Source organism: Canis lupus, chromosome 32 (genome assembly GCF_003254725.2).
Source record: "Canis lupus dingo isolate Sandy chromosome 32, ASM325472v2, whole genome shotgun sequence".
Lineage (NCBI taxonomy): Eukaryota > Metazoa > Chordata > Mammalia > Carnivora > Canidae > Canis > Canis lupus.
The window spans coordinates 5,170,174-5,197,826 of record NC_064274.1 but is presented as its reverse complement, the minus strand read 5'-3'; the positions used below and the strand labels follow the sequence as shown (position 1 = coordinate 5,197,826).

At 37.1% G+C, this 27,653-nt stretch overlaps 1 protein-coding gene and 1 pseudogene across 1 annotated transcript in view; one reads left to right on the top strand and one right to left on the bottom strand.

Annotated features, from left to right (window-relative positions):
* Positions 1-27,653, bottom strand: part of CFAP299 (cilia and flagella associated protein 299) — a 622,454-nt gene that overhangs the window by 8,223 nt on the left and 586,578 nt on the right. The gene's annotated exons all lie outside the window — the stretch shown is intronic.
* Positions 13,561-19,399, top strand: LOC112644327 (MICOS complex subunit MIC27-like; annotated as a pseudogene).

The window sequence follows — 27,653 nt, the reverse complement described above, 5'->3', positions numbered from 1 at the left end:
CCGATGTGGGACTTGATCCTGGGACTCCAGGATCACACCCTGAGCCAAAGGCAGATGCTCAACCGCTGGGCTACCCAGGTTTCCCATTCTTGCTCTTTTAAATTGTTTTTTTAAAAATAAGAGAAACATTTCAGGAATAAACCTTTTCTGGTTCCGAATTCCAATAGAGGTTATAGCTTCCTAAGTCACTTCTTTTGAAAATTCAAATTACTCTGTCTCTATTTGAAATTTCAGGATGTTGTATAAGTTGCATCTTCACACAAAAGAGAAGAAATGGAGCTTGTATCTGGCCTGTCATCATTCTTGCAGACCCTCATCTTCTGATGTTATTGATCTTCAAAGGAATCTTTTTAAAGTAAATGTATAAATGAGTTCAGCTTACTTGGAACCCATCTTCAGTATCACCAGTGATACAGTAAGAGTGGTACCATGAAATAGAAAGTCTAAGTTCTGGGGCTCCTGGGTGGCTCAGTCAGTTAAACATCTGCCTTCAGCTCAGGTTATGATCCTAAGGTCTGGGATCAGGCCCCACATCAGGCATCCTGTTCAGTGGGGGGTCTGCTTTTCCCTCTCCCTCTACTTGTGCTCCCTGGCTCTCTCTCTGTCAAATAAATAAATAAAATCTAAAACAAACAAACAAAAAATAAAAAGATAAAGTCTAAATTCACTTAAGTTCTGGTGATTGTGAAATAATTTATCAGTAAAAACACCCAGACACACATCAGGAGGGATGAGATAACTAGGGGAAAGAAGTGATGCATCACACTGTTTTATACAATTGGTTTTATATTTCTAGTGATAATTTATGTGTAGCATTTATAGTATGTACTTTTAAGATCATCACTGAGTAAGGGTGAGTACTATGCTTATGGAAACATGACAAATGGATATTATAAATAAAATTTCATTTTTTTTTCAGGCCATTCTCATTTTCAGGTATGACAAATATCATGCAGAGCCAGTTGTACCTTTAATTGTTATATTCACAATCTTTTCTTTAAAATGTCACCTAAATGTAGAGATCTGTGTTCCATCAAAAAATAGTAGTAAAAATAAGCATATGAGATATTCCTAGAAGCAATGGCAGGGTAGATAAGAGTGATCTGGGGCTCAGCTGCATGTGTTCAAATCCCAGTCCTGCTTCTTACAGCCATGTAACCCTCAGAAATTCACCACCTGATTGGTGTAGAGTGTATCAATAGGAGATTGGAATTGGCCTGGGTAGACAAAAAGCAAGAATTTATCGGTGCAAAGTTAGACCTGCTGCCATAAACAGGATTGAGCAAACTGGTCCTCCTTGTCAGATTGATCCCCTTGTGGAGACAGACTAATGTTACTCCTGAGTTCATCCAAACCCCTTTGTACTTATTCCATGCTCACTCACTAGGCCCTTTGCTGAGAGGAGTTTGGTTTCTCATGTGCTGGGAAGGAAATAGACTGGCCAGCCAACTTGAGTATTACAATGTTCCTGGCATTGAGATTTCTTGTTATAATTCTTCCTATGATTGTTGGGTGATAGCAGGTTCTTGTGAGTTTTGCTTAGGAAGGCCATATAGTATTATGCAAAAGTTTTAAAATTTGAATATATGAAACAATCACTCAAGGAACTTGTTAAAAAAAAAACAAACTAGATTCCTGCCCCTTTTGTCCCACAACACATACACATACACATACACATACACATACACATACACACACACACACACACACAAAGAGATTTGGAAGATCTGGCCTGAAGTCAAGGAACCTATGTTGTTAATAGACACTCCAAGCAATTCTCTGATGCAGGTAGTATTTAGACCAGGCCCCACAGTGTGCTGGAATACTGGGGAATATAACTTTACAGTTAGATCAGAGTTTGACACAAGCTCTACCTCCTTCTAAACTCTTAGGAATTTGAGGCAAGTTTCTCAATGTTTCTGAACTTCAGTTCCTCAGTTTGTAAGAAGGGATATATTATAGGGAAAGTACCTAATATGGTCCTCATGTGGCAGTTACTATTACTTCATCAATGTGAGGCAAGCTCTTGGAACCTATTCCTGTCAAAGAGAAGCAAAACATTTATCAAAATGCTCCAGACTGTGAATTCTCAGGACTAAACTGTAGAAGATAGTGACCTTACCAAGATGCTGCTGCCTTCAGAGGCCCTATCTTTTCTATGTACCTATTTAAACACCTAAGCCACAGTGAGTGCTAAATGGATATCAGAGAAGGAACTCGAGTTCCTTCTCTCATGCATGGACAGGTAGCATCCTTTCTGAGATCTTTTATTATGTATCCCTTTGTTTCAGAATTTCCAAAATGACGAAGTAAAGTTCCAAAGCACACAGCCATACCCTACACTTTTTTTCTTTCTGTTTAGGGCAAACAGCCCCCAGATTAAAATAAAAAAAAATATGTCTCGATTCTTCAATCTTATCTATGCAGCTAAAAAAGTAAACCCCAGCCTGGTGATGCTTTTATTTACATTCTAGAGTTTTTCAGCTGGAAACGACCTGTATAATCATCTGGCTCTTGTCTGATGTTAAAGATGAAGAAACTGAGGCCTGGAGATACTCAGAGCCAGGTCTGGAGTCCTGCTTCTTGTCCCTTCTGTTACTGCACTTTTTTTTAATGGTCCTCTAGATAGATGTGTCACAGCTACTCAGAGTGCTTTGTGCTGCGAGTGTGGGTCAGGAGTGGCAGGTTGCACATCAGCTGGGTTCTGTTCATTGTAAGGAGGTGGCTGTGTGAGTGACTTTAGACAGCTTTGCTGTGTTTTCCAGATGAGAATCTGACAAAGTCCAGGCACTTTGGATACCACTGCGTGCTGACAAATGGCTTGACAAATGGGAAATGTAAAAAAGGGTGCTGGTGGGTGGGAGAGGAGGCTAATTCTCCCCTTAGGAATATTTAAGACAACAGCAACAGGCTACAAAATGATTCCTGAGTATGTGACTTTTTAAAAGCCCTATTTGATTGAACTGGAATGCCTCTTTTTGTCATGAGTTGTTTTCTATTTCATTTGATGTGCATTGTCAACTACCAGGGAATTGGTCCTTTTTATTATGAAGGCTAAGTTAGAAATTCATTTTAGTGTTAAATGGTGTATTGGACAAGTTCATGATGAGAATAAAAGGAAGTATACTTTGTCCATGACTTATAGTATTATAATTCTTTTCTCTGCAAGATAATGGGATCCGAGAGTTATATGCATCAGTGTTTGGACTTAACTTTGGTTTGTGTGTACTGAGAAGAATCAAAATTCAGCTTGATACCCTGGAAATTAACTTTTCACTCCAAACTTTTAATAGGAATGTTTTATGTGCCTCTGGGTAAGTCCATTTGACCTTCACAACACACTTTTGCCTGCTCCATTAACAGATTCTGATTTTGAGACTACTTTTTAATATCCTGTTTGACCCAAATACTTTCTAGACAATGCAGAATGAATTATGTGTGATGTGCAACATTGGCAAATGGTACCATGTATTATTTCAGAGCCTTGATGATGAAAGAACAATAATAAAATAGTAGTTGGGGGAAAAAAGAAATGAGAAGGAAGGAAGGCTGGAAGAAAGGATAGGAAGGCAGAGAGGAAGTAAAAGGAAGGAAAGATTGAAGGAAGAAGGGATAAAAGAGAAATATAGAAAAAAAATACAAACTTCAAAGAGAAACTAATTATATGGCTGTGTTAAGGGCTAAAGGGAAGTAGTGGTTTCAGTGACAAGTGAGGGCTTGGGTAGGTAGAGAGAAGATCATGTGAGAGGTAACAGCTCTATTCCTGCTCATCTCTCTCTCTCTATCTTTCTGAGAAGCATCACTAGATGCTACCAGATATGTCTCCCTTATTGACATATTTTATTGAAGACCTGTCTACTATGTGACTATTCACTTGTGTTTACTTCCCTACTCCTGGTAGAAGCATCAGGGGACTCAAGAGTGACTACGTTCAATTGCCTTAATTCAGTCCCTTGACATCATTCAGATAATGTATTCTAGCAGAGAAAAGTAGGATTTGCAATGTAACATGTCAGACTAAAAGCATATGTCTTCCATATGTCTACAATGTGATCTTGCACAGGTTATAAAGCCTCTGACTCAGTTTTGTCATCTGCTGAATAGGGATACTAATTGGCTCGTTGAGTGGGGTGCTGGAGGAGACTTGAACCAACTCATAAGAGCCCAAAGTGCCCATCTCTTCTAGTTCCATAGTCAGAGATGTTACATTAGTAAGTTCGGATTGAAATATTAGTAATGAAAATATTTACACTAAAGAAATTGCCAAAGACTACAGATCAAGGCCTCTTTTCTTTCCAGAGCCTATTGTTAAACATTTATTGGTACATCTCTGCTTGTGGTAAGATGAGATAATAAATAGGTTCTTATCATTTGTAGGGATGCAATATTAATTTTCTTTCATCTGAGCCATCTCTAAAGAATATATGTATCTAAATACTTTTGATGTCAACGCCTCTAGGTAAAACAGAATGACCATATATTGTTACTTGAAAACTCAATTTCATATTATTATCTCCATGCTTAGTGTTTGTTTTTTTTATATGACTCTATGTTCTTCTCTTTGCCTCTCTCTCTTTCAAGACAGCTCAGAAAAGAGTTTTAAAAATTTACCTATTTTCTCTAATTCTCCGTACATGATGCATAATACAATGTTCTGTGGAGATCATAATAATATTGAATTTTAGTATGCTTTTCAATGTGAACATACATGGTTCAGCATCATCTTTAGTGGATTTTGATGAGCTCCAAGTTTAACATGCTAAGTTATAAAGGGTTTAACACATATAAAAGCAAGGAAAAAGGTTTCCTGAGAGAGATGACCTTTGTGCTGATCTGTGAAATATGGTCTGATCTCCCTGGAAGGATGCAAGAATAAAGGGGAAGATAGATGAATCAGAGAAATCTTAATTGTAGGAGGAAGGGCAGAAACCCGGGATGTAGCTGGAGAGATTTGCCTTGGTAAGGAGTTTAAAATACACTTGGAAGGTCAGGCTGAGGCTACATCTTAAAAGGCAGACAGAGGAGTTTGTACTTCATTGACTATTCAAGGGAGGAGCACTGGAGTAAAAACAATTGGAACTACATCTTAGGAAGACTGACTAGGTAGTGTCAAAGATGAAATGGGGAAGGGAGAGACTAGAGAGTGTGTACAGTACGAGAGTATTGTATCAGTCTCCCCTAGTCTCAGTTGACTTGTCTGCCCAATGTGAACAAGAGTGTTCTCCTCTAGGAGTTATTGTGATGATGTGATGAAGCAGATGCAGCCATGCTTGTAAATGAAGGACATACATCTGGCACAGGAGAGCTATCTAGAGGACCCTCCCGCTCCTACCAAATCCATCTTCCTACGGTTGACTTTTTACTTCCCCAAATAATGGCATACTTCAGACATAACTGGGAGCTGATAACACACAACTAGATGGAAAAGATGCCAGTAATCTGTAAAGAAACAGATGGAAACTGTTTTCCTTTAAAACACTTAAGGGCAAGAGAAAGATGTGTGGGAGGCACACCCGCTATAGAAATACTGTCCTAGTATGTAGGCTCTGATTCTCAACATTCACATAATTAGCACATCTTGACAGGGTGAAAGCGGCCACCCAGCCTCTCTCTTTGAAGGGGCAGAGGTCAATGACAGCTGCTGCTTGGGCCTTTGGGGGGATATTCTGCTTGAGACCAGCTGGGGGAAATAGATCCCCAGGAAGAGTGGTCACTCAATGATGAGAGCTCCGTTCCTTTTTCTTGTAAACAGTGAACACCCTGGAAGGACCATCTGCACTGTTCCAATACATTCTGCACCTGGGTTTTTGTTTTCTTTGCTGAAGAACAGCGGCCTGGTATGCATCAGGAGTTCCCATCTGTCTCACAGATAGTCATGGAGCTCTCGACTGTGTGCATTTTATCTGAGAATGAGTGATTCAGTTCATTCCCACTCCAAACAAAAGCCCCAAATTGCAATATTATGAATGTTTCAGGGGCAGAGTTCTATTGCAATGTAAAATTAAAAAATTATATGCCTACACATGATGTAGAAATGATACACTTCTTGCCTGGTCATTTAATTAAAGTCGCATACTTTTTCAGACTTCAACTGCAGATTTTTTTGGCAAACTGCTGTGCCTGCAAAAACACTGTTCCTCTGAAAATTCCAAAACTCTTTACATTTGTCACTTGGTGAGAAATATTGAAACTTGTATTTTATGAGTTAAAAAAGCAGGAAACCAAGGAGTAAAATACTTGCCAACATCCTTTTTGAGAGCCAGAAAAACAGAAGGGCAGATAATTTATGAATCCATAAGCACCCCAATTCTGATTCAGCCTACTAAATTCTTTACAGTGTCTTTTTGCAGGTTGGTTTTGTTGCATACAGGAGATATGTCTTTCTCAAAAGGCAGGAGCATTCTTCTCAAAAGGCAGGAGCATTTCTCAAAAGGAGGTGCACTTTTGCCCTTTCCTCAAGGAAGGGAGACTCAAAGAGATTTCCCGCCATACCTAGAAATTCTGCCTACTAGTTTATTATGGTGAAAATGTGTCTGCCTTGGTCATTGGAAGTAGCTGGGATCTCTATCTAAAGTTGTCTTAACAGACAACAGTAATTTTTGACAAACTTTGTCAGCAGCGGGCAAATTCTCTAGATAGGATGCTGCTGATTCCTGTGCCCTCTTCTGAGTCCTAACAGCATTGGCAGTGTGATGTGGAAATCTAATTGAGCACTCCTAGTGGAGACACAGTGACTCCCAAGTGCCTTTCCACAGTGAAGAAGGCATCACTGAAAAACTGTTCAAGACAGATTGTGACGTTTACTGCCCAGTCTGCTTAAATGAGCAAACTAATTCCATGAAGACACGATGATAGAAAGCCTCTGTATGTTTTTCATAGAATTTTGTTTGGTCTGTCTCTGTCCAGGCATCTTTACACTGAAAGTGGAGGATATTATGTACCTTACAGAATTGTGGTGACAGTGAAATGGAATAACCCTTGAAAGTTACCTGGTGCATACTAGTTCCTCAATAAATATTTGTTCAAAGATTGACTGAATCAGTCAACCACCAGAAGATAAGTAGATAGTTTCCTTGAAATGCCATGAGTCAAACATTGCCTTGCCCAAAGAAGGGGAAATTTAAAAATTATCTTATAAGAAAGTAAAGTGGACAAAATTGTTCTATCAAGTATGTATATAAAGTACTCTTCCAAAACTTTCTGATAAAAGGTGACCCACTGTCTGGAAATACTATGAGAAAAGAGTGGATTATCACTGTAGGCACTGGATTCAGGTCTATTATAAATGCATGATAAGTCAAATTATATATTCTTCCCTTTGAGCAATGATTAGGTGTTTCGAGGACTCTGTAGTTGTAGGTGATGAGAAACAAAGTATAAACTGCTCAGTGTTCTTTAGATGTTTAAAAATAAAAACTTGGATAATAATGTAAACCTATGTCTGAATATTTTGAATAATCAATCAAACTTGGCTAATAATGTAAATCTACATCTGAATATTTTGAATAATCAGTAAGTCCATTCCTTGTTTAAGATTGATTCCAGGATTCATAAGGTAGGAAGCTTTCATGCCTATCATGAAAAAAGCTACATAAGTAGAGAGAGTAGGTTATATAATGACCATATATAGTCTTTTAATAAAAATTTTTCAAACTCTATCAGTCATGGTCAGATACTTACATTTCACCAACAAAATTCACTAAAAAAACAAACTTCTGTACAGTATAGTCCAGTTATCTGAGCTATACAACTTAATTCATTTTGTAGATGACACAATTAAGGTATAGCTTTTGATGTATTTCAAAAGAAAGACTCCTAAAACATTTCCTGATTGAGTCAAATTAGACATGTTTTTGGTTTGTTCCTTTGATAATAATGTTATTTTTGTTTGCCTGTGCCTCTTATGATCATTTTCACTACATTTCCCTTTTCAACATACCTGTAAGGTGGACTCATTATGAAGATGAAGACTCTGGGATTCTGAGAGGTTGTTTGTTCTGACTCACACGGCTATTATTACTTGGCAAAATCAGGATTAGTGCCCAGGTCACCTGACTGGGAGTTCAATGCTCACTCACTCCCCAAGGCTGTAGCTCTCTCTGCTATTTTAAGAAACCAAATTTGGATATGAATTAAGTGAGTTTTAGCTTTGAAGAGGGGCATTGCTCAAATCCTATGTCAATGCAACTGTAGAAAGAGTAGAGGAACTGGTATTAAGTAGGTTGGGGCAAGAAAAGAAAAAGGAAAAGAAAGATATCTGGAGTAAGATGAAGAGGAAAGACAGAAAGATAGATGAGAAAATGGGTGGAAGAGGAAGAAGAGAGAGACACACAAGTGCTTTCAGATTACTTCCACGGAATCTGCTGCCTTCCCTACTCCCAGCTCCTACGCTATCTTTAGTGGCTTCTGCCATGTTTTACATAGAATACTGTACCTCTCTCATTGAGGTACTTACCACACTATGTTATATTGATTAACTATTTCCTTGCTATTTGGTAAGGCCCACAGAGATGGGAGATGTCTTTCACACCATTGAGTTGGGTATGTAATACGCACTTACTAGATATATTTTTTAAATATTTTATTTATTTATTCATGAGACACACACACACACACACACACACACACAGAGAGAGAGAGAGGCAGAGACATAGGCAGAGGCAGAGGGAGAAGCAGGCTCCATGCAGGGTGCCTGATGTGGGACTCGATCCCGGGTCTCCAGGATCATGACCTAGGCTGAAGGCGGCGCTAAACAGCTGAGCCACCCAGGCTGCCCTTACTAGATATATTTTGAATGCATTACTAATTAGGGAATAGGATCTTACCTTGGGCTATTTGGATGCCACTAAATTTTGCTCACATCTATTCTATAGGCAAAAGATCTTGAAGCTAGGATGCTTGCTTGAAAGTGGATCAGAAATCTTTAAGGATTTGCCATTTAGACTGCTTAAATATTTGATATTATTAAAAAATGTAATGTATATTGAACATTTTAGATGAATTGAGACGACAAGTTCCTCTTTGTTGTCTTAAGGTTTTTTTTTTAAATGAATGATCACTGATTCTACTCTCTCTCTTTATGGTAAGTTTTCAAATTACATAATTGGCCATGATTCACATTACACCCATATTAGATGGTGAGTTTATCTCATAATACTGAATCTGTTTGGCAGTGGAAAGTTTATTTCTTTTTCTTCACAAATTTGATTAGGAAGCCCATTTCATTCTTCTATGATAATAATGGCTCTAATGTTTTTGATTTGTGCCCAAGGTCATTTATACCTCAAGAGCCTTTACGCATCTTTTCTATCTTGTTTCACTTCCTGAGTTAAAGGCTATCTTTATTACGATATTAAATAATTGAATAAGAAAATGGGTAAGGAAAAAAGGTCTTCCTGGGGAAAAATTTCTTTAATTGAGTTTTGTGTTATAACTTATAAGAAATATTTGAACTTTCTAGAACCTTAGGAAAATTCTTTAAGGGCTTCTTTCTCTTCCTCCTATTTGAATCTTACTTAAGCTGGAAAATAGGCACATGTTTTTAAACCACAAAAACTCATAAAATGCAACTCTCCAGCTTACTCTATTTGTTAATTTCTTTGACTAAATTTTGTAATATGGATCATATTATTAATATTAAACTAAAGTAGACGTTTTGTTTTCTGAAGCTTAGACCCCTTTTAAAATTCTGAGTTTTTGAGAAAATAATCTCAGTTCATTTGGTGAATAGTCCATAAAGATTCTAGTTAGTGAATGTCATTACTTTTTAAAAAGATTTTATTTATTTTTTTGAGAGAGAAAGAGAGAGCACTAGTAGGAGAGACAAGGGAGAAAGAGAATCTCAAACAGACTCCCTGCTGTGCATGGAGCTTGATGTGGGGCACAATCCCAGCACTTTGAGATCATCACCTGAGTCAAATCAAGAGTTGGATGCTTACCCTACTGCACCACCCAGGCACCCCAATGAGTGTCTTCAAATTATTGAAATTTGAAGGACAGCTGTGTGTATGTGGAATGTGTATGTGTGTGTGTGTGTGTGTGTGTGTGTGTGACCTATTCTTTGACAATACTTTTTGAATTGTAAAAATGTTTTTAGTGGACATTTTCTGATTGTGCATGCTAAGATGGAGCTCTCTACATGGAGGTAGGACAATTGTCAGGTTGGGATAAGGTCTGGAACTTCTGAGAAGAAAGCAAAATTTTAGCCTAGCAATATTCCTGCCTTCATGTAGAAGATTCCATAATAGCATACAGGATCAGAAGATGCCCACTGACATTTTTACAACTCAAAATGTATTTATATTGTAACTTTAGACAATATAAACAAATATACATTGAAAAGTATTCTTCCAATTCCCATCTATCCCATACCAACCCACAATAGGTAACCATTTCAATTAGTTCCTGTTTTTCTATTTCTAATTTTTGCTTTAAGAAAGAGCATCTTCTAACTATTTAGTGTCAGGGATACACTAGTAACAAATACAAGCAGCCCTTGGACATTACAGTCTAGAGAGAGAGGCAGACAGTAAAAATAGACACTAATAGTAGAACTATTACAAATTGCAATAAGTCGCTTAAATAACATAATGGGTACTGAGAGGTTAGTGGTTCTCAAATCTGAATGGGCACATCTTTTTTTTTTTTTTAAAGACTATGCTAATACATCTACACTGCAAAAATAAACTACACACTACAGAAAACTATATAGTAAAAACACACACATCTCCCCAAATGCTTCTCTCCAAAGGTTAAGTTGTAATATGTATATGTATTGCTCAGGATATTATATATATAAATTCAAATGTACTTAGAGATACACATAAAATAAGATGTTAAAGATGACTTGTTATCTCAGAATTTCTGCTGAGGCTCCAAAAGCCTAGAACAGTAAAATAGGTATCAAGCTCTCCCCTCATAGTAAAGCAAGACATGAGACTGTTTATATACGATACATTCAGAAGCTTAAGGCTTGTGTGGCCACTGTTGACTCATTATCCATAACAAAGCTATAAAAAGAAACTTGAGAGGACAACATTTTTGGAGTATTGTTTTTCTGCTTATGGATTCCTTTCCTCATGGAGAGGAACTTGGGGATCCTTTGTCTTCACATTAACCAAAGTGGGAAAGGACGCTTTGTGAGAATTACTGAGAGATTCTGACTTGTGTCATCTGGAATTTGGAGGGCACAGGGATCCTGACTCACGTTTGCAGAGTCAAGGGCAATACTAGAGCTGATAGCAGGCTGCAAGTGCCTATTTTCTGAGGGAAAAGAAGTGGACTGAGGGCAAATGTGGGTGGGTGGGAGAAATCCTACCAGGAATCATCTTAAAAGGATCTCATCTAAGAGGACTACTTGGAAGAGCCATGAAACCTCAATAGAAGACATGACCCTCTGAGTCCAAAGCCTGAGGGAATGACCTAAGTAATCAGCCAGGGAAGTATCCAGAGACCAGCAGCTGAAGGTCTTCTGCCTAAAAACTCTGACTTCAAAAGAAACCCACAGAAGGGAGTCCTGGGTGGTTGAGCATCTGACTTTGGCTCAATGCGTGATCCCAGGTCTGGGATCAAGTCCCACATCAGGGTCCCTGCAAGGAGCCTGCTTCTCCCTCTACCTATGTCTCTGCCTCTCTCTCTGTGTTTCTCATGAATAAATAAAATCGTAAAAAAAAAAAAAAAAAAAACCACAGGAGAAGAGCATAGCAACTGTGCAGCCAGCACAGTAAGTGGGAACCAGTGCCAGATTACAAGTGCATCAGGCACCTAATCTGTGTTCTTTATCCCTGATCATCTCCTCTTTGAAGCCCAACCTTAGAAAGATCAGAAACAGCAGTGCCAAGTGGGAGAGGACGATTATTAGAGCAATAAAGGAGAGTATAGAAGAAGCTGGTCATGTCCCTCTGTTCCTCTCCCCCATTGTAGGCTTCTAAGTCTCAAGCTAGCTATAGTCTTGGGGTTAAGGAAAGGGAGAGTTATCTTATTTTAACTTTTTTTTAATTGTTTTTCTTTTTATTAGTATCCATTTCATGTAAACTTCATACTTACAGTGCACATATTTTAGAGTGGGGATAGTTTTAAGTTAAATTTTCTATTGTTACCCCTAAATGGTATTGGTAAAACAGGATCTTCTCTCCCAAACCCTGATTTTTAGCATTTGCCAATTTTGTGGTATAAATACTCCCACTATGAGCAATATCAACCTACCAAAGCTTTAACACCACTCTGAAGAATCTCTGAATAGTAGGCAAATTTAAAACATAATTGAGTTGGTGCAAGGTAGTTGAGATTAATTTTGAATAAGCAGAGATGAGAAAAACTATACAGTACATTTCTCCTAATGGAGTCTTGTGTAGGGATTGGTGTGAGCAAGAGAACAGGCCCATAGAATCAACCTAGCAGCAAATGATGAGAAATAATTACATGTCTATATTAGGATTCTTTAGAGAAACAGAACCAATCAAGGTATCTTCCTCTCTCTCTCTCTCTCTCTTTCTCCCTCTCCCTCTATTATAAGGAATTAGCTCAAACAATTATGGAGGTTGATAAGTCCCAAGATCTGCAACTGACAAGATGGAGACCCAAGTGGGTCAATGGTATACTTCCAATCTGAGTCCAAAGGTGTGAGAACCTGGGGAGCCAATGATGTAAGTTTCAATCCAACTCTAAGTCAGAGGACAATAGAAGACCCATGTCCCAGCTTGAAGGTAGTCATGCAGAGAGATAGAATTCTTTTTTACTCAACATTTTTGTTCTAATCATGCCTTCAGTGCACTGGATGAGACCCACATACATTAGGAAAGGCCAATCTGCTTTACTCATTCTACTGATTCTGATGTCAATTTTATCCAGAAACATTCTCATGGACATATCAGAAATAATGTTTAACTAAATATCTGGGCACCCCCATGGCTGGCTAGTCAAAGTTGACACATAAAATTAACCATTACAATCATTTTATTATTGAACTTAGCTTACTGAGTTTAAATATCTCTGGAACAGGATATTAAAAATGACATCCTGAATGTTGGCTAAGCTGAAAGCTGAAAACAATAATAGATAAGTATTTCCATATTCTAAAGAGAATTATTAAATTTATGTCCTCTTTTTGCGTGGTGAATGAACTTGTCTCCTCAAATAGAAGGATTTATCTCCAGCATAGAGAAGAGAAAATTATTATTTAGAAACATAAGTTTTCTTTTTTAAAAAAATATTTTATTTATTTATTCATGAGAAACACAGAGAGGGAGGCAGAGACACAGTCAGAGGGAGAAGCAGGCTCCATGCAGAGAGCCTGATGTGGGACTTGATCCCGGGACCCAGGATCACTCCTTGAGCCAAAGGCAGACGCTCAACCACTGAGCCACCCAGGCAACCCTAGAAAGATCAATTTTCTAAGGAAATTTATAGAAGTAGAAAATATTTTGGCTTTTTTTCCCCAGAGAGAAGAAGGTGCTTCTTTTCTTGGCCAAATAACAGTCTCTAAATCAAGAAACACTTAGGGAGATTGGGCAGGCATATACTGGAATTGACTGGACTGCAGATTTATGTGCTGAAGTAGCCATGGGCTTTGACGAAAGCATCAGGTATGACCTCAATGCATGTTTCCCAGTGGTTGGGAGTCTACGTTGCAATAGGGATTAGTGATTCCTTCTTATCTTGAAAGTTCTGAAAGTAGGAAGCTAACAGGTTGAAGAAAAAAGGCCACCATTGGGCAAACTGCCCATTGGCAGGGAAATAAAGGGTGTCATTTCGGGAAGATAAAGGGTTATTTAGGATGGTGTCTAGGTCTGAGCTATCTTGAAAGGAGCTTGCCCCCAAGGCCTGCCTGTTGGGCCATGGCATTCCAACTAAAAGAGGCTCTCTCATAATTTTTGATGACAGTAAATGTGTCACTGCCTGAGGATTGTAATGCATTAGAACTAAGATGTAACTCAGAATATGTATTTTTTAAAAACTCCCCCCCCCACAAAAAACTTTTCCCAATTATGTCTAATATTGGACCAAATTTAGGATCTACCAGATTTGTAGATAGTAACCTATTTGAACATCTACAACTACCTAAATATCCTCATCACTGCCTCTCTACAAAAATAAACAGTCTGGAAATAGCATACTTTTCAAGCTTCTTGGAAACCACATATATAAAAATGCAAATGGGAATACACATGCAATTATATATGATTTTTTTATTTCCCTACTGCTCAAAAAAGTGCATACTCTGTCACTTCCAAATATAATCTTTTTCTTCATTGCTATCTGCCTAGGAACTGACAGTCAGCTACTCAGAGAAGTTATAGCTGTCCTCAGTTCCACCCTGTTTTAGAAATTAGAGGGATTGATTTCAATAAAACATAATTGCTTTCTGATATTTTCTTTTGAAGCTGTAAGTTGATTTTGCTCTAATATTTCAGCATCCTCTATAATTTTCTGCAATCTCAGCTGACTCACCCAGAAATAATGCTGTAAAGCAGAAGACTACATGTAAATGGTGTAAAATTATTCTATACTTTTCTCAGGGGAACACGTTTCTGCTGCTGGTGCTTTCTTGTTTGTTTTAAGGTGTAACTCTTTTCGCTGTATTTCAAAATATCACTAGTAGTATAAAGAGAATGGCAGTAGGGTTTAGCAGAGCAAGCTGTTACAGATGAGAATAATCCCCTCTGGCCCGAGTACACAACTGTACTGAAGCCAGCTCAGCTCTGACAGCCGTCTGGAGAGCTGAGCTTCACTAGGTGCTTTGAGTTGAATGTAATTCCTAATATTGCTTTTCCTTATTACCATTCTGAGACACTGCCCAGGGAAATGGCCAAGATCCGTGCTTAGGGCTCATGGTTGGCCTCAGTAATTTATTTATTAGCTTTGATATCTAATCTATTATAAAGGTCTATCTCTGAAAAGTTGGAGGAAGTGAGGTGCTTTCCTAGAGTTTAGCCCATGTAACTGCTCAGAGACCTGCTGCAGGACTTTCTGGAATTGTCCAAGTCTGGCTGCAAGTCGCATCCTTGAATATCTCCAAAAAGGAACCAAAGAACAAAAACCATCAAAATACACATAACTCTATATTCCCTCTTCTGAATAAGAGAACATCTTAGTTTTTGTTCTTTTACATCTAGAGATCTATCAGGTAGAGATCCCCTTCTTTTATTTCCATATGCCATCCTTTCCCTTCTGTCTTAATACCAAATGTCAGCCAGCTGACACTGTTCTCCTCATTTCTTCCCCCTCAGATTCCTAATGTGGTGTCATGATTTCCCAAACAGACCAACATATTAAAAGATTCCACAGATTTCCCAATTTGGGGGACAGTGACACATATTTACACCCAGACCACATCCAGTTCAGAATATGCTGATCATATGTGGATGCTGCAGAACTATTGATGGTCACATTTTGTACTGGAACAGAAATTATTTGAATGTGCTCAGATTCTTAATTTCGCTATAAGAAAACTTAGCCCTTGGCCTTCTGGAGTTAATTTACTACACGTATTGTTTCCATCCTTAAGGATAATACGATTGACCTATTGCAGGTGTTTGGATGGACAGACTGGCAGGTTTCGCCAAATGGCCTTTTCTATTTTTCTATTGGCAAAACACTATGCAAGTCTCAGAGAGCCAGAGACTAAATAGGATTTCAGAAATGAAGCTTTGTTATGTAAACCCTATGTAACACTGGCCCCAACAAGGGAAGTAGACATCAGTCTATTTAGAATATTGCCATCCAGTGTCCAAAAGATATATTACAGTTTTAACTTACACCACACAAGACCAAATGGATTACTACTTTCCCAAAGATGTACAAAGCAAAGTGCTCTGGAAGTATAAAGTATCACTCGATGGCCTACACTTGTACTCAGAAATAAAGAGCATTTGCTAGTGTATGACCTTGGACACAAAGAGCCATTACAGAGTTAATGTTTAGGCTACAGATGTAGTCAGAGATTACTATCTCTAAGTTTCCTGAACTTTCCTGCATATCACTTTCTTCAAATTTTGTGAGTATTAGAGGACATAGTATGTAAGCAAAAATACTCTAAAACAGTACTTGCACATAGTAGGCATTTTGTAAATATTAATGTCTTTTCCATTTGCTAAGTAAAAATAAATAGAAACTCTAAGGGGGTGGTGCAAAGGCCATTTTTCATACACCTTATTTTATGTACCAATGGCATATTTGGGTAAAATTTTAGAAAAAAATTTTTATTTATTATTTTATTTTATTTTATTTTATTTTATTTATTTTTTGAGAGAAAGGGAGGGAGGGAGGGATCAAGAGAGGAGGGGGAGACAGAGAGGGAGACAAAAAATCTCAAGCAGACTCCATATTCAGCATGGAGCCCAACATGGGGTTCAAACTCATGACTCTGAGATCATGACCTGAGTTGAACTCAAGAGTCAGACACTCAAGTGACTGAACCACCCAGGTTCCCCTAGAAAACATTTTAAATGACACATCATAGTAAATTATAAAGTTTTAGCTATTAGAAATCTTTAAGCTATTGAAGACACTGGGCTAATATGTGGTCATTAACACAATAAAACTGTTTTAGAGTTTTCCCCATGTCCGCCATGAACTCTATACCACATTCAGCAGGCTTGACATTGTGTCATAATGCCACCATCACTCTCCCAGTTTCCCAGGCTAGAGATCACTGAGGCATCTACAGTTTCTTCCTCCCTCATTCCCAACAAGTCTCTAAATCATGTTAATCCTACCTCCAAATACCGCTCACCTTTGTTCGTCCTTCCAGGCCTCTGTCACTGCCTTATGATTCTTGGAGGATTATTGCAGTTTCCTCCTAGGTCACTCCCTTGCCTCTCATCTCTCTAGTCCAGTTTATCCAGGACATTGAGCAATCCAATCACATTCTTGCAGAAGTTCAGACACTAACCAAGCCTCTCTTTTTTTCTCTCCAACCCCATGTGATCTAATCTAAAAGCAGAAATATCCTTTCTTCCATTTTTTCTTACCTCAATCCTATTGATAGGTCCTGGTTTGTCAAAAACAAAATATGAATGTATGGGTGGAGCACACGAGACCCTTTGTGATCTGATTGTTGTTTACCTCTCCTCTCCTTCTTTCTGTCTCACCATTCACATCCTACTTCAGACATTGTGCCAACAAGTCTAGTCCCTTAGAGTTCCTCAAACACGTCCTGTCCTCTCTCTAATCCTTTTATTGTAGATGCCTCGCCTTTGCCTGGCTATTTCCTTCTTCAGGGCTTATCTTAGCTATCACTTCAGTCAGCAAGCTTTCTGGATGCTGCTTCTTTAAAACTATCAAGTAATTTTGTGAAAACTTCTGTCATACACTTTATCACATTTAATTAAAATCAATTAATTATCTATTTCTACTATGATATTCTTAGTTATTGGAAATTACTGGAAGTTCTCAGAGGCAGGTCAGAAACAAATCATCAAAAGACAGTTAGCTCTTTGGTGAATTAATCAAGTTTGAATTGGCTTAGAACTTCAGCTTCTTGAGGGCAAAGCCTTATATTATTAAGTTTAGTGTGCTCAATTCCTAGTCTAGTGCTCAGCAGGGCAGGTATTCAATAAATGATCTCCCCAATACAATTTAATTATTACTCCCTTTATGTCTCCAAGTGTTGTTAGTTCCAACAATAGTGATTTTCTTTTTTTCATGAAAATACCATGGATCAACTGATTCATTTTAGAAGTAGAAGCACTGTTCTTTAAGAATAATGAAGATATTGTGTATGTCAAGAAGCAATTCTCTTTTCCAAAAATACTGAACCAGTTTCCTTATCCTTTTTCTTTTTTTATGATTCCCACTTCAGCCCATACAGTTTGCATTTTCTTTGGCTAAAAAGTCCCATAGCCCAGGAGGGTATTCTGAGAACTTTCATGTGGTTATCATTTCTGGGAAAATCATTCCCTTGTCATACATATGTTTGGCACATTTGTCTTACTCTGTTTGCCTGGGGCTCTGGGATGACATTGTTTAGAGACAACAAAGTTGTCATTTTCAAAATAAGGAAAACAAGCAAATCAGTGGATGGAGAAACAAACGTTGGAACAACCTTAAAGAATCATATCAACCATAGGGAAATTCAAGTATGTTCATAATCTAAAGATTACCTACAAATTTTATTACATTGTATGTTTTGGATAGACCCAGATGATGCTGTTGCATCAGAAAATTTTTATCATAGTTGTCTTTTGGAGACCGTAATGATATTTACTTTTTAGTACCATAAAGATAATTCAATAAAATTGGTTTTAAAAATCTGAAGCATTCTTTTTACTTTTATTATTTAAAAAATTACCTTACTTACATTCAATTAATTAACATATAGTGTATTATTAGTTTCAGAGGTAGAGTGCAGTGACTTATTAGTTGCATATAACACCAGTGCTCATTACATCACATGCCCTCCTTCATGCCCATCATCCAGTTACCTTATTCCTCTACTCTAACCTCTCCTCTAGCAACCCTAGAGTTAAGAGTCTCTTATAATTTGTCTGGCTTTCTGATTTTATTTTATTTTATCTTTCCCCTATGATGTTCTGTTTTGTTTCTTAAATTCCACATATGAGGCTCACCATATGAAAATCTAGACAGAGAAGTTCACAGATATAGCAGCTGTTAGGATGGGAAAGCTGATAACCATACCTGCAGGTCTGATATGTGCATCTATAACTGTGCATGCGGCTAAAGAAGAAGAATACAAAAAGCAGCTAGTGAAACCAGAATGGCTTCCCGTATAAACTGCATCACCTCTGCAATCTAAATATGTTGAGGAACAGCCTGGTCATTTACAAATGGGCTTTGCATCCATTTGCACTACAACTGGTCATTATATTGGCTGATGCAAGAGTGTTTATGTGTTTGTGAAAAATGGAATAATGGATACAGTACAATCTGGAAAAGATGCATATGTCTATCTGAAGAATCCACCTTGAGATTTTCTTCCAAAAGTTGGAGCGATTACTCTTTCAGGATTGATAGGCTTGGTTTTGGCAAGAAAAGGTTCTAGGTTTAAGAAAATTGCTTATCCACTGGGACTGGCCACTTTGGGAGCAGCTGTTTGCTAACCAGTTCAGTCAGTAATAATTGCAAAGGTAACTGGGAAAAAGACATACACTACAAGCGAGCAAATTTATGAAGCAGTTAAATCATTGTGGACAAACATACAAAAAATAGTCCTTTCCTAAGTCTAAAGAAAAATCCAAGCTAGGGAATTCTGCTGAAATAGAAATACCTGCAAAAACAACTCACAGCCTAGAATAGCGCCTTTGCCAACTGAACCAATCTCTGAAACAAAGAGAAGATCAGAATCCACCTCAGGTGCTACATGGTTTATCTTGACCCTAAGCTCATGGGTCACGGGCAGTCGCATCCAGAAGATGTACATATGTACAGCACTAGAAGCTGAATAATCTGTATAGAGAACTACAAGATGTGTGAAGTTGAAAATAATGATGAAAAAAATCATATAAAGGGTAACTGTGACACAGAGAGTATGACTTTTTTTTTAAAGGATATAACTATTAAAGTTTTTCCCTCACATCTTCTAATATAATGTAAGTTTGACCAATCATATAAGGGATTAAAACACGAACTGTAAATTTAATACAAACAATATTAAATGGTTGATGAAGAGGCAGAAGTAGAAGTTTTGGGATGCATTTGATGATTTTTAAGAGTGTTTATAAAAAAAACAAAAATAGAGTAAATATATAAATACCAATGATATGTATGTGTGCATGTAAATATTTATACATATACATATTTGATTTTGTTTTTTTCAAATTATTGCCAGCTAAATTAGAATGTTGTATAGAAGGATGTGTTCCTCCCCTCTTTTCTTCCCCCAGAGCTATGATAAAATATCCATATTTTATGGCAAAAAAAAATTCCACAAATGAGTAAAATCATATGATGATTGTCTTTCTCTGATTGACTTATTTTGAAGTATTTTAAAGCAGATAAGATATATTATACCAGGTCTTCTTTAAATGGTCAAGAGGAGATGGCATAAAATTAATGTGTTTTCTACACTTATTTATTCATTCTTTTATTTTTCCTTTGGTTCAACAGAAGAATTATTGATATTTATTTAGTGCAATGACCTGAAATCAAGATATTAGGGATTCAAAGATAAAAGTCAAGATTGTTCTTGAAAAGCTCAAGATATAATAAGGACAAAGCAACATTTTGCATAAAGAAGATAGAAACTAAAACAAAATTAAGAGATATATGCAATGGCAAAGAAAGTACAGAAAAGGAAAGTGATTCATTTCCAGCTAGAGAAATCAGAGAGGGCCGCTTGGAGGAGATGGCAATGGATTTCAAATCTGGAGGACAACCAGAATGTCAGCAAGTGAAAATGAAGAGGAACACATTTCAGACAGGAGATGTGCAATGACACAATTGTGGGAAATGTACTTTCCCACTGATTTGGGGAATGGCTTATAAACATTTCTTCAGTGTGTAATGTTGAAGGGAAATAGTGGAAAATGTCTGCAATGAAATTATATCATCTTTTTTATGTAAGATAGAGTCATTGGAATTATACTTGGCAGGTAATGGGGTGCTCCGAAGTCTTGACTGGGAATAAGGAAATAGGGATGGTCTAAAATTGATTAACCTAGCAGTGCATGAGTATTCATTTTCATTTGCTGCTGCACCAAATTACCACAAACGTAGTGGCTTAAAACAATACAAATTTATTACCTTCTAGTTCTGTAAGTCAGAAGTTGAGGCAGGTATTGCTGGATTAAAATCAAAGTGGCAGGACTATGTTCCTTTCTAGAGGCAGCACGAGAGAATGTTTCCTTGTCCTTTCTTTGCCTTTTCCAGCTTCTAGAGGCTGGTTGCATTCCCTATCCCCTGGCTTCCTCATTCCATCTTCCAAACTAGCCATCTTACGTCCTTTTGATCCTTTATATTTAGTCTTGTTGTCCTTGGATCACAATGAGAAAAAATTCCTTTGATTTCCAGAATCTGTGTTTTAGATTGGGCTCACCTGAATAATCCATGATCATCTCTCCCTCTCAAGGTCCTCAACCTTAATCATATTTGCAAGGTCCCCTTGTGCCACATATGGTGACATGGTCACAGGTTCTGAGGATTAGGACATGAACATCTTTGGAGGCCAGTATTCTGTCGTCTACAATGTAGATGGATCGAAGCTGGGAGGAGGCTTGTCCCGAGTAACTAAAGAGGCTGCACTTGATCCGCCTTACATAAGGGACAGTAGAGAACTGAGCTAGGACACTGGTAGTGAGAATATCAAGAGGAGGTTGATACAGGAGACAAAGGCTGATACAGAGATTGAAGATCTAAAAGATCGCCTTTAAAATTTACATGGAAGTTCCAGGGTCTGGAAGAATGATATCAACAGGAGTAGAAATGTCAGGAGAAGGACAAGGTTAGGAAAGAAAAAGTATGAATTCCACTTTGAATTTGTTAAGCTTGATATGCTAGTGAATTATTCAGGCAAAAAAATTCAACCAGCAGTTGGAAACATGCAACTGAATCTTGGAAGACAGGTTGAGGCCTAGAGATATAGTAAAGATGTAGGCCCCGGGGCACCTGGGTGGCTCAGTCAGTTAAAAATCTGCCTTCAGGGGATCCCTGGGTAGCTCAGCGGTTTGATGCCTCCCTTTGGCCCAGGGTGTGATCCTGGAGTCCCGGGATCGAGTCCCGCATCGGGCTCCCTGCGTGGAGCCTGCTTCTCCCTCTGCCTATGTCTCTGCCTCTCTCTCTGTGTCTATCATAAATAAATAAATAAATAAATAAATAAATAAATAAATCTTAAAAAGAAAATCTGCCTTCAGCTCTGGTCATGATTTCAGGCTACTGGGATTGAGTCCTGCATCGGGCTCCCAGCTCAGCGGGGAGCCTGCTTCTCCCTCTGCCTACTGTTCCCCCTGCTTGTGCTCTCTCTCTCAAATAAATAGTCTTAAAAAAAAAAAGAAAGAAAGAAAGAAAGAAAGAAAGAAAGAAAGAAAGAAAGAAAGAAAGAAAGAAAGAAGCCTGTGTGCCACCCCTGTTGATTCTGTGATACATCAGTTTAGATAAGACACCCTTACATAATGTTTATTACAAAAATAAAAAACAGATTGCATTTTGTCAAGTGAGTACAATTAATGGAGCAAAACTGGTAGTCCCCATATCAAATAATAATTTATAATATACTCTTATTTTATGTTGTCAGCTCTCACATTGAAATGTAAAAATATGACTTATCTTTTAATATTTTTGCTCTAAATTTCATTATGTTTAATAAATTTCTTTGGCATTTTAAGAAAGTAGTTACATTTATTTCAAAGAAACATTTCAAAATATCAAAGATTGTTATCTCCATCTAAGACCAGGGTATTGAGGTTTGCTTCTCAAAAATGTTAACAGTTGAGATAGGATCATCTGACTTTAATTTTGGAATTTAGCCACCTATTTCCTGGGCTTTTGTTTTGTCTGTGTTGTTCTGCTATTGCTTACTGATGTTCCACTGAAGTTAGAAGAACATCAGGACATGTTTTTTATTGAGTAATAGGAAGAACTCTGCACTTTGGGGGTGTCTTTGAATTGCTCAGTAACCATAAAGAGGACAACTCAAAGATGACATTGATGCTAGAAAAAGGATGTATTATTTGAAGATGACTTTAACCTCATAAATATTTTCTCTTTTTTCAATATTTTGTTGCAAGTGACTATTTCAGGTATTATATGAGTTAATTCTAACAGTGATAGATATTATTATCCCTATTTCTCATATGAAGAAACTGAAGCTCAGAAAATTAAATTGTGATTTGCTTAAAATAATTCTACTAAAATGGCACGCAAAGGCAAGCCTCTTGAGTTCACAATCATTGCTTTTTATACTATACTATAGGTGTCTCCCAATCTTAGAAGCCACAGTTTGAAATTAGAGAATGATGATATTCTTGGCTGTTTGTTGTCTGTTCCTCACTGGAAGGTCAGATGCCCGGTGTAAGGGGCTTTGACTATATCGTTTGCTGCTCCAGTACCAGGGCATAAGATTTCCTGGTACATAATAGGCACTTAATAACTATTTGTTTTCATTTTCTAGACACTTCACGTTATGTGACTCTTTCAGATGCAGGCTTTCAAGTGCTATGAGCTGCATGCTGACTCCCATCAAGGGGATAATTGAGGGAGTGCTCACTAACTAGTCCTAAATTCATGAGTGAGAGGCCCATAGGACTTTAGCCAGACAATGATGAAAGAGAAGTGCAACTGAAAAGGGACTCAGAGTAGCTAAAAAAAAAACTTGCAGAAATTGCAAGGAGTAGAATATCAGAAGTTGGATCTTCTAAGGTTAAGATTTCTGGAATGTATTGGCAACTGTGATGTGGGAGAATGAAGGCATATGATACATTCTTGCTTGCATTATAGCTATGGCTGGCCAGAGTTATGGTTAGCAATAATGGTTGCAGAGTAATTTGGAAAATGTGTCTTTAGGTGCAGGTATCCAAAATCATAAGTTTTTATTACTTATATTTCACCTCTTGAAGTTTTTCATTTGCTTGATCTGCCTCCTTTACCTCCCCAGTGTATATCTGACTTTCTAAGTTTTCAGCATCCTTAGTACACTTTTGAACTTACATTGGCATTTCTCATCATTATAACAATTAATCCTTCTTAGAGTGATAATTTGAAAGAAATGTTGAGCAATTTAAAAATAATTGGCAAATTAAAACACTAAAAATTTGTTTTATAAGTTCACTGATCTTTTAACTCTGATATGTGGTTATAACTCGCATAGTAAGTGCATATTTTTTTTCATTTTTATATGCCAGTTATGGAATAAATAGGCTGCCAAGAAAAAAGCAAAAGTTATTTTTCACTTTTAAATATTACTTATTACATAATCAGATTAGCAAACACCTACTTATTTTATTTCCTGAAAGAAGTAACCACAGCATATTACTGGCTGAATGTTTATATTTCTTAAGCAGGAAATTATTTCTGAGAAAAGGAAATCTTTCAAATGTTGGCTTTTCTTGTTGTTAAGAGCCATTTCAAAATTAAATGAAATAGTATCCTTTCTTAAAAATTGACTGCTATGATTTCTAGAAAACAGATATTATTATAATAAGAATCATCAGTGACAAAGATTGGGAGAGCCAGAAGGAAGATTCAAAAGCTGGTAGTATCCACTGATCCATTTTCCAAAGCGTATGAATAGAGCAAATGAAATGTTAGAGAAATAAATGATCCAAAATAACCAGGTAGAGAGAAATAAAAAGCCAACATTGAATAAAGACCAGGTACCCACTTCTCATGCATGTTTCAATAGGCTTCTGAAGACTTAAACCCACTGATGAGAAGACATTGCTTGATTGTTTTATGTTTATTTGCTGATTAACCTTAACTGATAAGCAGGTTCCTTGTTACTATGCCAGTAACTTACAATTTGAAGTCTTCAAGGAGGCTGGCATTAAATGCTATCAGACCAAGAGGACCTGCTGCAGTTTTTCTAACCCCACAAACACCAAAACACTAAATCTTACAGAGTTTGGAGGGAGTCTGCACTAATCAAAGTCTGATGAAGTTGACTGAGAAACATAGTTTGTTATCAAAGCAAACTTGTCAAACTGAAGGAAGATATGGAGGTGTAACATGCATCCAGTATTATGGCCTTACTACACAAAAGCCTGAGTTATACCAGTAGTTCTCAATTGTGACAGTTTTGCCCACCATGTGATTTTGAGCAATGTCTGCAGACATTTCCATTTGTTACAATTTGTGGAGGAATTTCTACTAGCTAGAGGCCAGGAATGTTGCTGAACACTACAATTCACAGGATATCCCCCTTATAACAAAAAATTATCCAGCCCCAAACATTCATAGTGCTGATGTTGAAGAACCCTGGTCTAGACTAACTAGAGTTGGACTAACTCCACTGCTGTGTCCTTTCCTTCCCTACCTTTATTTTTAAAATAATGTCATCATTTGCCAAATAAAGTATTTCTTGAAACAGAAAGCTGAAAATGCATAGGAATCTTGTAACCTCACTAACTTTGTTTTCTATTACCATTTGAGATGGCCCCTCAGACTTTTAAATGTAACTTCAAGACTCTGAAGAATATAATTTAAAAAGTACTGTTTTCTGACATGGTTACCCCTATTCTTATTCTGGAGTAACTGGAAAAGAAAACAGACTTCTTGTAGTAGTATGTATGTGTGCCCCAGGTACAGTATCCTTGGGCAGAGATAGGAATCATTTTGGCAAAACGGCCTACCATGAATAACAACTGTCATGATATCCTTTGGTGTTTGGCATCATGAGCATAGGAGAAAGTTCCACTTCAGTCCAGGAGAGTTAAACTATATACAAGATTTCTAAGGAGGGCTGGATTCACTCTACTGTGTTTGAGGAACAAGTGGGAGCAGAAAATCCAAGCAATAGTCAGGTGCAGAAAGAATAGAGACAATGGACATTTCACCTTCTTCGGTAGCAAGCGCGAAGTTTAGATAGATTTACTACATTGGAGAATTAATTTAAGAAGTTAAAATTTATATTTACTATAAGACAGGTATTATTTAAAATGCTTACCTTAATTGCCTTTTAATCCTTATATACTCCTGAAGTTTGAACAACTATATTAAAGATAATGTAAAGAAAATCATTGTGTCAACCATAATAAAATGGAATGAAGATGAATTTGCCCTAAGAGATATTCAAAGCTCTAGGAAAAAAGAAAGCATGTAGTGGCCCAGGAATATATATTACAGAGACACTAGAAATATACTTTAAGGGATCCCTGGGTGGCGCAGCGGTTTGGCGCCTGCCTTTGGCCCAGGGCGCGATCCTGGAGACCCGGGATCGAATCCCACGTCGGGCTCCCGGTGCATGGAGCCTGCTTCTCTCTCTGCCTGTGTCTCTGCCTTCTCTCTCTCTCTCTGTGACTATCATAAATAAATAAAAACTTTAAAAAAAAAAAAAAAAAAAAAAAAAAAAAAAAGAAATATACTTTAAAAAGGAGTGACTTTATCATGATAAATTTGGGACTTAAAATTAGTCAAGAAAAAATGGATTATTTTGAAAAATACTGGGGCAAATTAATAGTTATTTGAGAAAAAATGAATTCCTGTATCATTTTTTATATCAAAATAAATTTCAAGTGGAAAAAATCTACATCTAAAAATGACAACAAAAGTATCAGAAGAAAAATTTAAAAGTAATTACCAACTTGTGTGGGGAAGTCTTTCTGTCAGGAAATACAACAGCTATTAATAAGAGCACAATTGAACTTGATTACTTAAAAATTAAATCCTTTTGTACAACCAAAGAAAATCAAATAACAGTAAACTGAAAAACTCATTTGCATCATGTATTTCAGAAAAAAAATCCCAGTACATCCCAAATTTTCCAAATCAATTAGAAAATAAAGAACATAAAAAATACAAAGAACATAAACTAAGAAATAGGCAACAACACAAAAATATAATAAAAGTATTTGATAAATATACAAAAATATGCACAAACTCACTTGCAATTAAAGAAAAACAACTTAAAACTGCAGTGGAGTACGAATGTTTACTTATTAGAGAAGCAGAAAATGAAAAGATTGCTAATAACCTATTAGTGGGGGAGAGATATACCTTCATATTCACTTTTGGGTTACGAACTGGTGCAACGCTTTGGAATGGCAATTTGATAATCTCTTGCAACATTTAAACACACCTGCCCTTTAATCCAATGGTTCCATGTTCAGGAATTTCTCTTATATATATGTTCACTTCAATGCACAAAATAAATGCAAAGAATGTTAAGAAAATCATAGTTTGTGACAACACATACTTAAACATCATCAATATCAAGAGTGGGTGAAAACATTATAGTACATCCATACACTGGAAGAGCATGACGTTCTTAGGAAGCCTGAAATATATTTGTGTTCATCGAGGCTTTGTTTTGTTTAAATGCCTAAAACAACAGGCACTCAGAATAGTCTTAATAGATATTTGTTGGAGTGAATGGATGACCCTATTCTAAGCGTGGAGCAATGGGGAACCACATATAGGGATGATACCAAGTATTAAAAAAAAAAAAAGCCATACATGCATGCATGCGTGCATACATGCACTCCACACACACTTTTCTAGAGAGACAAACTGTCAGCAGTGATATCTTTTCTGCCATGGCATAAGTATCAGGAAGTGCGGCTAGATCTAGGGTGAGGTGAATAAGGTAGTTAGAGTACAAATTCGAGGACTGTGGCCTGAGACTGTCTCTTTAAATTGTGTATCCCTAAGGCTCTCACTTGTCTCACGCTAGCCCTGACCTGGGAGAAAGGAACTTAACTTTCACCTATTTTTAAATTCTACTTGAATTATTTGCTATGAGAAAGTAAATGTAATTTTGGAAATAACAAAGAATAAGCAAGAAAAACTTGATAAAATTAGAATTTAAGAACAGGGATTTCATGCTAATCATAGGACTGATGGTGACATTGAAGTATTTTTAAAAATAGAACCAAGAATAATTGTCATAAATGTTGCTACAAAATTAACTTTAATTTTCAATGAATATTATTGAAAGAGAGGATATATTAAAAAATGACAATAACCCAGGCTTATGCCACCAGATTACATTAATAAGCACTGAAAAATGTTGGAAGTGCTAATAAGATGGGCACTCATTTATCAGACAC